The following is a 13,458-nucleotide window of genomic DNA, read 5'->3' on the forward strand; positions in this document are numbered from 1 at the left end:
CAACACCTCACGCCAGCAACGTCACCATGAACACCACCACCATAATAATAGTCAGCAGCAACAACACCAACTATTGCATAATCCGAGAATACGGGGCTGCAAGAGATTAGGATTCAGAATTCTTAACTAGACTTGTAATATAGCCACCCTCAAAATAATAGCCGAAAAATATATATATTTTGTGTGTGTACATATATATATATATATACACACACTATTATACACTTTTTCGGCTGCTAAATGTAAATAGTTTTTGGTTCCGGATCCTGGATTGGCGGCTTCCAAGTCAATTTAAAGACCCTTCTTGTATTGATGCATGCTTTATTCGATTCGACTCCATGCCCACTCTATTCTAGTATTAATGGCGTCAAGTATTTGGTCAACTACTATCTTTCCAAAACTGATAAAAGGAAGAAATAGGTTTGACAAGACTTACATAGTAAAGAAGCATCACATATAAGTCTATCTCTCTCAGTTCCAGTAAGTTTTTCCAAGAAAACCTGGAAATGTTCATTTCCTTTGAACTACAAACTACATTATGTTACAATGACCAGTAAGTAAATCTTTTCTCAGACTGCTAGAATGGCTTTGATACACCATGGTATATTTGTGTAAAGTGCTATCAAAATTAAAGGATAAAAAGAAAGTCAGAAAAACAAAATACACAGGGAATAAATTATACACAAGCCTTATTTATCGATCGCCCTTGTTCGCTTCGTCAGCTGAATATTACTCTGTAGGTGCAACATGTCACTAGGTAACCTTAAATTATCGCACAAGACTTGTGCTGTTTTTCTTCATAACTGCTTCAAGGAACCTGTACATCCATTTATCTAGCATGCCTATTATACACAAAACATTAGGCAAATATGTAAGAATGTGTGATCACTGATTAGATTAAAGACTTCCTACTAATTTCACAGTCCAGTTTCTTAACTGTAAGAAACAGCTTTAGGGGAATATCCCTGAAATTCCAAACAGAAAAAAAGATCCTAAGAGGAAGCCAAAAGAATCAGGGGAAAACACGTCGTCCCCAAACCTATGACTGCAATAACCCCACATAAAAAAATCGGTATCTAACTAAACAGACACAATATAAATCCAAATCATAGGCAGATGCCAGGTCTATGCTATTTCAGCGAAATGCGTGAATGGAGATAATGTTTGCATGGAGATGATCTCCCCAGCAATTAACACTCCATTCTGAATATGCAAGAAAGAAATAAGAATGAAAGATAAGAATTCACATTTCCTGGCACCAAAATACTTGTAAGCATTTTCCACACACCAGAGCAAATGATTAACAATTTCTTCCCAAACAACAAAATATAGAGCATTAAGTTCGTCCTTCAAATGACAAGAATGTATTGTGCAAAAGGAAGAGTAGAATAATAGCAGGGACTTCTGGCTTATAAGAGAATGTTTAACGTCAAAAAATCCTACAGGCTACAGCTAACACTCTGTTTGGCAATCATTGTTCCCTATCGTTTTATAATGCATTGTATTGTATCGTATCGTATTGTACCGTATCGTTTTATGAATACAATGTTTGGATAGATTGTATTGTTTGTTATTGTTAAATAATATTTTGTTGTTTGGTTTGACTGTATCGTACTGTACAGTAACTGATAAGTTTACTAAAATACCCTCAATTGTTTAAATATTAAATTTATCAAAATTATGTATAAAAATAATTATAAAAAACAAAACAGAAGAAGGCAAAACACAATAAGGAAGCAGAACAAAGGAGCGAGATAGAAAAAGGCAAAACAAAGGAGCACAACTAGTTAGAATTGAGTTACAAGCAAATTAGGAGAAAAAATAAAACAGGAGGCAACAAAACGCCTTTAACATTGGTCTGGAAAAAAACAAAGTAGGTTATAAGTTGGAGATTTGGAGTTAAAATAGAAAAAAGATAAAGGGTGAAATAGAATTATGGAGTAATAAGTTAGGGCATAATTGGAAAGAAAAATAAGAAAAAATCCCACCACACCAAATCGATTGTTTAAAAAAAGGGGACTTTTCATTGTTCCGGAACAATGGATTTAACAATACAATACAATCAATTTTAATGAAACAATCAAAACAAACATTGTTTAGAGATAACAATACAATACAATACAACGAGGAACAACCATCCAAACAAGCTGTGTTGGAGGCAAACCTGTCAAGGCAAATGTACCACCCAGAACTGCACAGAGCCGAGTAATAAAGTGCAGAAAACTGCGACGCTCTTCTCTGATGGTCACAGTGATTGGTGACAAATCATATAAGAAATATACAGCTGCATTAATTGAGAAAGACAATAAGCAAAAAAGTACAACGAGAGAAAAAGAGAAAAGGCAACAATTGATAGAAAGAATTTGTCTGTTGAGTATTTAAGACCTAAGAGATGCACCTGGCCATGTCCAATCAAACTCATTGATGGGAGAAAAGTATTCCGTTACAGAGAACTGATTAGTTGGCGAAACTTCTTTTGATAAATACCTGTATTCAGTGGGAAGACAAAAACCAGAACTTCAAAATGCAGAATAGCAAAACAACAGAACATTAGCTTTAAAGAAAAACTTGGTATGAGATCCGCACAACTTAACTAGACCATACATTTCAGCTAAATGTTAATTACTCACCATAAATCCATGGAAATTTTCTCACACTTTATGGTATACTTAAAAGATAATTTGGCTACGGATAGTGGCAGGTACCAGGAACAGAAATTACTCCAGTTATAGAACTGCATATTTATGAAATTGCTCTTTCGGTCCAAATGCAGGTGTCAAATTTAGTTTCCACTCAACTACTAAGGTTACAGTTGGAAATTTATCATATTTAAATTAAAGTGGGTCTAAAAGTGAAGATAAAGTTGACTTTCAAAAAAATTGAATGTTGTTAAGGAATTTTTTCCTTCCTATACTATGAAAGTTTATTATCAAAAATGTGCATATTTTGTATATTACCCGTCCAGTCCACATTTTACCTACAAAAATTGTACCATTCGAAAATCAGGCATTAATGGATCAGAATATTCCTTAAAAACGCGCTAAAATTAAGGAGAGATTCTTGGTGATAATTGATTCTACATTAAATTAAATCTTTAAAAAGGGAAAGGAGATTTCATATCTGCATTTTTTTCTCCAGAACTACAATTCACATTCTGAAAAAAAAAGGAACGAACAGATATTCAACTACTAACAACTACAAAAACTATGAAAATATTCAACTACTAACAGCTTCTAAGATTTGAATTCAAATTGTAGAATTCAAAATTTTCGAGTTTCAACAACTCAAAGTTGAAAAAATCTGTTCTTCGTTGTTACTTCTATCAAATTGTCGATCAGATATATCTCTTCTTCATCTTTTCTTCTTTCAATCAAGAAATAAAAAAAAAACATCAACATCGATAACAAATCATGTCCAAAATCGCAATTATGCTACAATTTAATGGCAATTGGGATACCTATGGCAGATTTAGGGATTTTGAAGTGGATGCCATTGCGGTAGATGAGAATGCAAGCTACAGTACTCTGATCTCTACAATTGCAGAACAATTATCAATTGATACTGCTGAAAAAATTGTAGAAATCAAATACTCGTGAAATCAAATAGTAGATTGTATATAATTTGTAGACAAATTGTAGTTAATTTGTAGATTGTAGATAATTTGTAGATATAATTGTAGATACGTTGTAGATAAATTGTAGATAAACTATTTTATGATTGTAAATATTTTTATTGCTGTTTGTTATGTAATTCTTGGTGAGGGCTTCAACAAATCATATCCATGCTGTGATAGATGGTGTGAAGCGGTACATGAATCCTACATTATAACTACTATTAACTACAAAAACTCTACAATTATGTATAAAACCAGTTCTACAATTCAAACAAATTTACCTACAGTTTACCTACAGTGAATGTACAAATTACCTACAGTTTAAGTACCTAATATAAGAATAACTACAATTTACCTACAGTTACAGGGCAAACAGGAAACACATCATCCACAATCATGTCTACATTATATCTACATTTTAGACTACAATTAATCTTGAAATGTTCTACATAAACTACAAACTAACTACAATTACACTACAAACAGTAAATCTAGGTGAGGGCTTCAACAGATCATATCCATTACACTAAATCTACAATTACACTACAATTACACTGCAATTACACTACAAATACACGAGAAACAGTAAATCCAGAAAAGGGAATTTTGTTTGGTACCCAAAAAAAAAACTACTAAAGTGTATCTGTTGTCATTGTTTTGCTAGTTCGTGGCGTATTAAAATGTTTGTTGCAACTTTTGATTTCATGTAGACTTTCAGAAAATCAGATCACATACCACAATTGTTGCAGAGGAAATTGGCACGACATTCAAATATAATGAGATTTCGCTGGCTAATGCATCTCAAGGACATCTTTCGTTGATTGATCTTGCAATCGTGGATGAAGAACAAGAAAGAATGTGGGGTATGGGTAAAAACGTGGGTGAGGGTGTGAGGGGTAAGGAGAGAGAAACGTGAGATATATGGGTACCTTTAATTAAGGAGTAAAAACTGCCCATTAATTAGATATGGATACCTTTAATTAAGGAGTAAAAACAGCCCATTAATTAGACCCTTAATTAAGTATGGTATATGATTGGTAATTTGGTATACTAAGTGTAATTTACTCAAACCTTAAACATGTAGGGTAAAAAGGTTTCCTATGTGGTATAGAAATGTAAAAATTCCTATTGTTAAAGAGTGAAAATAGGTCCAAAAGTAAGCAGAATACGTTCTGTTCCATCAAGCGGGTTGTGAATACCTGGATATTTGGGCCCAAATGATAAGTCATGGATGATATGGCTCACATTGACATGAATAGAACCTCCGAAAATCTGCAGTGGTTAAAAACAGATACAAACAGGAGTAAGCAAAAAAAAAAAGAAACAGGACAAATCTGATTTATATAAGAATTTCCAATAAACTAATTCCTAAAGGTCATTATTTTCAAGTCTATTTTAATTTTAGCATCTTCTAACTAGAAACCTCCAAAGATTCTGTTTCATCTTAGGAGTATTTTTTACTCGTTACTACATAGTGTAAAATTCCTCGCTATAGTGATATCAGTTGCTCTTATTGGCCGTGGTTTTTCCCTTATTCAGAAGGGTTTCCACGTAAAATCTTGGTGTCATTATTGCTGCATTTTTATTCTTGCTGATTTAACCATAACTTAGTGTTTCCGCGTTTATCACTAATACCGTGAATACTATTTTTGCGGGGTTTATTCCCAACAAGTGGTATCAGAGCCAAGGTTCTGTCTGAGTATGCTCTGTGGTTGCAGCACAGTCTGAACTTCCACATCAGAAAAGAATTACTTTGGTCTCATAATAAATAGTATTTGTATTTGTGATAAACGATGGAAGCCAACACTAGTAGAATGGTTACTTTGAGTGGCACAAATTATGCCATTTGGAAGGGCAAAATGGAAGATTTGCTTTATGTCAAGAATTTTCATCAACCTGTCTTCGCTACTATAAAGCCTGATAATAAATCAGATGAAGAGTGGAATTTGTTACACAGGTGGGTTTGCGGCTTTATTAGACAGTGAGTTGACGATAATGTTTTGAACCATATTTCTGGGGAGACACATGCTCGGACCCTATGGGAGCACCTTGAAAGTCTGTATGCTCGGAAAACTGGAAACAACAAGATGTTTCTAATAAAGCATATGTTGGGTTTAAAATACCACGATGGTTCCGCGATAACAGATCATCTGAATAATTTTCAGGGGATCATGAACTAGTTATCTGCTATGGGCATTAAATTTGATGAAGAAATTCAAGGCTTGTTTCTACTTGGTTCTCTACCAGATTCTTGGGAAATTCTTAGAACTTCATTATCAAATTCTGCTCCGGATGGTGTGATCTCTATGGATCTTGCCAAGAGCAGCCTTTTAAATGAAGAGATGAGAAGAAAATCTCAGGGTTCCTCCTCATCAGATGTCTTGGTGACTGACTCTAGGGGGAGAAGCAAGAATCGAGGTTTTCAAAATAGAGAACATAATAGAAGCAAATCCAGAAGCAGACTTAAAGATATTGAGTGCTATCATTGCGGGAAGAAAGGGCACACAAAGAAGTTCTGCCGGATTTTGAAAAAGGAGAATAGAGACAAGATAGAACATAAAGAAGATGGAAATCGTGTGGCCACCGTCACTACAGAAGATCTTGTTACTGTCCTTGATGCGGATCTGATAAGTATTGCTTGTGATGAGTCAAGTTGGGTTGTGGACAGTGGTGCCGCATCTCATGTGACATCAAGGAAGGAATTTTTCTCATCCTATACTCAGGGTGACTTTGGAACTTTGAGTATGGGCAATGAGACTGTATCTAGGGTGGCTGGTGTTGGAACGATTTGTTTGGAAACTAGTATTGGAACTAAACTAGTTTTAAACAATGTAAAGCATGCACCTGATGTTCGTTTGCACTTGATCTCTGTTGGTGTTTTGGATGATGAGGGATATGTCAGTACCAATGGTGCTGGAAAGTGGAAGCTCACTAAGGGTTCCATGATAGTGGCTCGTGGGGAAAAGCGTCGTGGTCTATACTGGACTACGGCCTCTACCTGTGTTGATATGGTGAATGCCGTTGAGAGCAATAACTCTTCAACGTTATGGCATAAGAGGCTTAGCCATATTAGCGAGAAAGGACTAAATGTTTTGGCCAAGAAGAAATTGTTGTCAAATTTTGAAAGTGCAAAATTAGAAAAATGTGAGCACTGCTTGGCTGGAAAACAAAAAAGAGTTTCTTTCCAGTCTCATCCTCCTTCAAGAAAGACAGAGTTGCTTGAGTTGGTGCATTCGGATTTATGTGGTCCAATGAAGACAAGGACTTTGGGTGGTGCACTTTATTTTGCTACCTTTATTGATGATTGCTCAAGGAAACTTTGGGTCTATATCTTGAAGACTGAAGACCAAGTGTTGGGTGTCTTTAAGTAGTTTCAAGCTTCAGTTGAAAGAGAAACTGGAAAGAAGCTGAAGTGTATTCGTACTGATAACGGTGGTGAATATTGTGGACCGTTTGACGAATACTGCAAGCAGCAGGGTATCAGACACCAGAAGACTCCTCCAAAGACTCCTCAGCTTAATGGTTTAGCAGAAAGGATGAACAGGACTTTTATGGAAAGAGTCAGATGTTTGCTTTCAGAAGCAAAGTTGCCGAATTCCTTTTGGGGTGAGGCTTTGTTGACCGCCGCACATGTTATTAATCTATCCCCTACGGTTGCTTTGCAAGGTGATGTTCCAAACAGAGTTTGGTATGGCAAGGATGTTTCCTATGACCACTTGAAAGTGTTTGGTTGCAAAGCTTTTGTACATGTGCCTAAAGATGAGAGGTCAAAATTAAATACTAAGACAAGGCAGTGCATCTTCATTGGTTATGGCCTTGATGAGTTTGGTTACAGGCTATATGATCCAATTGAGAAGAAGGTCGTGAGAAGCCGTGATGTTATCTTCGTGGAGGATCAAACCATTGAAGATATTAACAAAGCGGAGAAGCTAAAACCTCCAAGTTCTGAAGGTTTAGTTAATCTTGATCAAGTTCCTCATACAAATGCGGATGACGTCGGTGGGCTCAATGATGATGGTGATGCCCAGAACCAAATTCCAGATCAGCATATTGATGGTGATGGTGATAACAATGCTAATGTTGATGAGGCAGATGCTTCTACTCACGAAACTGTGGACGAGTTAGATATTCCACTCAGGATGTCTTGTAGACCTCGTACTCCTTCCTCCCGTTATTCACCCAATGAGTATGTATTACTCACTGATGGGGGAGAACCTGAATGTTATGCGGAGGCCATAAAGGATGAGCACAAGGATCAATGGATTGAAGCCATGCAAGATGAGATGAAATCTCTGCGTGAGAACCATACTTATGAGTTGGTGAAATTGCCTAAGGGAATGAGAGCTTTGAAAAACAAGTGGGTGTTCAAAGTTAAAGCTGAAGAACATAGTTTGAAGCCCAGATACAAAGCTAGATTGGTTGTCAAGGGATTTGGTCAAAGGAAAGGTATTGACTTTGACGAAATATTTTCTCCTGTCGTGAAAATGTCCTCCATTCGGACAGTTCTTGGTTTGACTGCTAGTCTTGATTTAGAGATTGAGCAGATGGATGTGAAGACTGCTTTTCTTCACGGTGACTTAGAAGAGGAGATTTATATGGAATAACCTGAGGGCTTCAAGGTAAAAGGTAAAGAAAATCTTGTATGCAAACTTAAGAAGAGTCTATATGGATTGAAACAAGCTCCCAGACAGTGGTACAAGAAGTTTGAGTCTGTTATGGGGGAGCAAGGCTACAAGAAGACTTCTTCAGATCACTGTGTGTTTGTACAAAGATTTTCTGATGATGACTTTATCATCCTCTTGCTATATGTGGATGATATGTTAATTGTGGGCGGGAATGCTTCCAAGATTGACGAGTTGAAGAAACAGTTGAATAAGTCTTTTGCAATGAAAGACTTGGGTCATGCTAAGCAGATTTTGGGCATGAGAATTACTCGTTCGAGAAACGAAAAGAAGCTTTACTTGTCACAGGAGAAGTACATAGAACGTGTACTGGAGCGCTTCAATATGAAAAGTGCTAAGTTGGTCCACACACCCCTTCCCGGTCATCTGAAGTTAAGCAAGAAGATGTCTCCTACAACAACGGAGGAAAAAGAGAGAATGTCCAAGATTCCTTATTCCTCTGCCATCGGAAGTTTGATGTATGTAATGGTATGCACTCAACCAGATATTGCTCATGCAGTCGGTGTTGTTAGCAGATTTCTCGAAAATCCAGGAAAAGAGCATTGGGAAGCTGTAAAGTGGATACTCAGGTATCTAAGAGGAAGTTCACATGAATGCTTATGTTTTGGAGGATCAAATCCAATTTTGAAGGGCTATACAGATTCTGATATGGCAGGTGACCTTGATAATAGAAAATCCACTACAGGATATTTGTTTACTTTTTCAGGGGGAGCTATATCATGGCGTTCTAAGTTGCAGAAGTGTGTCGCACTGTCTACAACTGAAGCAGAGTATATTGCGGCTACTGAAGCTGGCAAAGAGATAATATGGCTCAAGAGATTTCTTCAAGAACTTGGATTGCGACAGATGGAGTATGGTGTCTATTGCGACAGTCAGAGTGCAATAGACCTGAGCAAAAACTCCATGTACCATGCGAGAACAAAACACATCGACGTCAGATATCATTGGATTCGTGAGCAAGTGGAGAACGAATCACTTCAAGTCAAAAAGATTCACACGAGTGAAAATCCTGCAGATATGTTGACCAAGGTGGTACCAAGAGACAAGTTCGAGCTATGCAAAGAACTTGCCGGCATACACTCAAACTAGAACCTCTGGTGTTACCTCCTTCAGGTGAATGGGACTGGAGGGGGAGTTTGTGGGGTCCAGCCCCATATGTGGAAAAGCTTCTTCTTTCCTCCTTTTGTCAAGCCATCCAATTTAAGAAAAGATTTGGGCGGCTGACTTTTGCAGTAGAGTTGATGTCACTGCATACATCAACATAGGTATTCTGCAACTATAAGAAAATAGTTTGTGAAGAAAAATAGAGTGTGAGAGAGATATTGTAGTGAGGCGAAAAAAAAGCAAAATAGTGTTTATTCCTTTTGAGGGTGTAGTGGTCTTAGGAGTATTTTTTACTCGTTACTACACAGTGTAAAATTCCTCGCTATAGTGATATCAGTTGCTCCTCTTGGCCGTGGTTTTTCCCTTATTCAAAAGGGTTTCCACGTAAAATCTTGATGTCATTATTGCTGCATTTTTATTCGTGCTGATTTAACCATAACTTAGTGTTTCCGCGTTTATCACTAATACCGTGAATACTATTTTTGCGGTGTTTATTCCCAACATTTCATACATAATTAGAAAAGAAAGATAAATGGAGAAGTCAATGTCTTTTAACAGGTTGAGTATCATTGCAAAAATCACACCATAAAAGAACATAGAATCCACGAGAACTAACCATTTGAGCAACAAAAATATTCAACCCGTGAACAGATATATGGAAATTCCCAGCACCCCGTTGGACATCCAAAACACCATAGACCTGCAATAAACAATACAGTTACCATTGCTTATTTAGTCAAAGTGGTATAACGTATGAATCTCCAAACCTTTTTCCTAATCTTATTTCTGAGGCATAAAGGAGAAAGAGAGAAGAATAACAAATAAAATAATAAGCTAAGGATGAAAGAGGCACATACTCTGCATCCCTCCCCATTAGCCAATGCTTGCTTAACCCTCTTAATCATATTCTTGATCGAACCCTTGCAGATGGGTTTTGTTATCTGAATCTTCATGATGGTCTTTGTGGTCATCTGGTTAATGTTGTCATGTTATTAAACATATAATATATTTTTATCCAACAAAAAGCATAATTAAAGTTCACTAATGTGAGGAGGAAAAAGTTTATACGAGAGTCAGAGCAGAAAAGGAAGACATTACCATGTTTATGTTCCTTTTCCACAAGGTCTGACAAATACTCAGTTCCAGTAATATGGCCATCACTGTTCAAGCGAAGCTGCAAAAACTCTCAAACATTAAGCAAAGGCTATACGCCTTTTATTTTATTCTTAAATTTTAATAATATATATATTTTCGAATTTTACTAAAATAAAAACAAAAACTTATTAAGTGTTTCATGAAAAATATTAAAATCATTTCTCTATTTATACTTATTGTAAAATGAAGCTTAATAATGTCTTTTCTCGTAATTTGACACCCAAAACCACTTTTTGGAAAGATTGGCCAAACACAATTTATTTATCAAAAAATAAAAAAAAAATACTTTTCAAATGAATTGGCCAAGCACAAACTACTTCTCTCCAAAAGTACTACTCAGAAAAGCAATTTTGACAAAAGTACTTCTCAAATCATGAATTCAGCAGTTTTTAGAAGTTGTAACTTATAACTATAAAAACTAAACAAATACGCATCAACGACGGGTTAGTAGGATTGACTTCGTGAATCCTCTGCAACTATTTCACATTTAGGTCCATTTCATTCAAATACTAAGTATTTATCTTTTAATGCTAATTAGGGGTTCACAAAAGCTAGAGGTTTTCTAAATCTCACAGCTAATCCTAAAGGAGTAAAGTTAGTAAAGAATCAAACTAAAAGAAAAAATTGTAGAATAGAGTAAGCATGATATCTACTAAATGTGATAGAAAAATATTTTTTATATCTCAAAAAGAAATATTCTAAAACTATTACTGAATTTATTTTCTTACTATTATATTAATGGGTCTTTATTATAATAATTATTTAAAATATATTTGTAACAAAAATTAGTTTAATGTTGAATTTAATTTGGGAGAAATAATCTGGCCACAACGTTTCAATGTTTAAGAGCCTTAATGGCATTAATTCTTGAATAGTTATGCCAACACTTAAAATAACGGTTTTGTATTCAATTTGTTATATAACATTTGAAAAGTTTTCAAAACCTTTAATTTCTTTGTTTTGAAATCTTGGTCAGTTAGTAACAGCCATGTTTGAAACGTTTGATAGGCTTTAAAAAGCCTTTATTGCTTTTGACGATTTGAGGTCAGCAAGTGCATTTCTTTGCACTATATATATATGGTTTTGTTTTCATCTTCGATGTTGTGAAAAAACAGAAAAAATTTTACTTCTTCTTTCAATTGTGTTGGGTTTTCTTCTCTTATAAGTCTTTTTTATTTCTGCTCCTAGTTTATACTAGAAGAGCTTGTTGAATCCTGGGGGATACGCGTAATATTATTCATCTCTGTGTAGGCGAAATATCCTTAAGGATAATATTTTTGACACGCCTCAAGCTAAACCTTTTATTCTCCATAATCATCCAATTTTTTCCGACAAAATGTCAATTCAAAAGTAGAGCCAACTGAAGTAACCAACGACCGTCGCAATTCAGTACCATCCCCTATGCACTGACCAGTCGCAGGGAGCAACTTCGACAAAAGTGCAGGAAAAACGTTATAGATTCAAAACAACCAAGGAATGAGCATCAATAACTTTAATAAAGAAAAAAAGCATCTCCAAAAGTCGTGGCAGGTTTAATATAGTTTACAATCAAATAACTATGAGGACAATAATTGAAAACATATGTGGCACAAACATGAACTAACAACAACAACAACCCAGTAAAATCCCACAAGTAGGGTCTGGGGAGGGTAGAGTGTACGCAAACCTTACCCCTACCCGGAGGGATGAGAGGCTGTTTCCGAAAGACCCTCGGCTCAAGAAAAACATGAACTAGCACAACTTAGATATAAAGACACAACACATTTAGGGTGTGTTTGGTATGAAGGAAAATGTTTTCCATGAAAAATGTCATGGAAAATGAATGGTTTTATCACTTATTTTCCCTTGTTTGATTGGTGAGTGGAAAATATTTTTCGGAAAATATTTTCTATTGTTTGGTTAGAGAGTAGAAAATATTTTTTTTAGGAAAATATTTTTTATGCAACTCTCCTCACCCCTCATAAGGACTGGATGCTAACTGATTAATGTACAGTACATCATATGGTTTAAACACGTCGAGGTAGCATTTACCACAGCATACCGTGTTAAATGTAACAAGGGAGTTGAAAAAAGATAATTATCCCGAGAAAATTGATGGAGGTGTATTTGTATGAAGGAAATATTTTTGGAAAATTGGTTTTCCAATTTTCTCATGTTTGGATTGGCTTAAAATAGCTTTTGGAAACAACATTCCTTATCAACTCATTTTCCTTTCAATTGAGAGGAAACATGTTTCACTTATCAAGAGAAGGCGAAAACATTCTCCAAACAATTCCCTTCTGACCTTCCACCCTACTCACCCCAACCCACCCCACACCCCCCACCCACCCACCAAACCCAACCCCACCTCTCATATCCCAAAAAGGATCTTTTTCTATAAATTATCAGTTTTTTTTTTTCCACGTCACCACTTGTTTTTACGTTTTTACTGACCCCCCCCGCCTCCCCCGACAAAAAAAAAATAATTTTAAATTTCTGTCTTTTTTAATTTTGCTGCACCATACCCCTTGCCCCTCCCCCTCCCCTGCGAAAAAATTAAAACGATTTTCCTACTTTTTTTTAAGATTTCAAATTTCTATTTTTTATTTTTCGTGGCAACGATATCTCCTCTCCCATGCCCCTGCCCCTCGCCCCCCCCCCCCACCCCCACGGTAAAAAATATATTTTAAATATATATCTTTCAATTTTAATTTTTGTCATCTGTCGTGTACAGTTCGCATAATACTCTAACTCAAGTATAAAATTAGCAGGTTTATGGTCTGTGAAAGTATTACGGTTTAGAAAATTACTATAAGTTTACGGGTTCGAAAAGTTCCCGTTTTGACCGTGAAAAAGTATAAGCTCACGACTATATTGCTTGGGATAGTCCAATTTTAGAGGACTTGGAAGGGCGAGTAGTGGGGG

At 35.9% G+C, this 13,458-nt stretch overlaps 1 pseudogene; it reads right to left on the reverse strand.

Moving 5' to 3' along the window:
• Positions 1 to 471: 471 nt before the first annotated feature.
• Positions 472 to 13,458, reverse strand: part of LOC109216844 — a 15,375-nt pseudogene continuing 2,388 nt past the window's right edge.

The sequence above is a fragment of the Nicotiana attenuata genome, unplaced genomic scaffold (assembly GCF_001879085.1).
Source record: "Nicotiana attenuata strain UT unplaced genomic scaffold, NIATTr2, whole genome shotgun sequence".
NCBI classification, from domain to species: Eukaryota; Viridiplantae; Streptophyta; class Magnoliopsida; order Solanales; family Solanaceae; genus Nicotiana; species Nicotiana attenuata.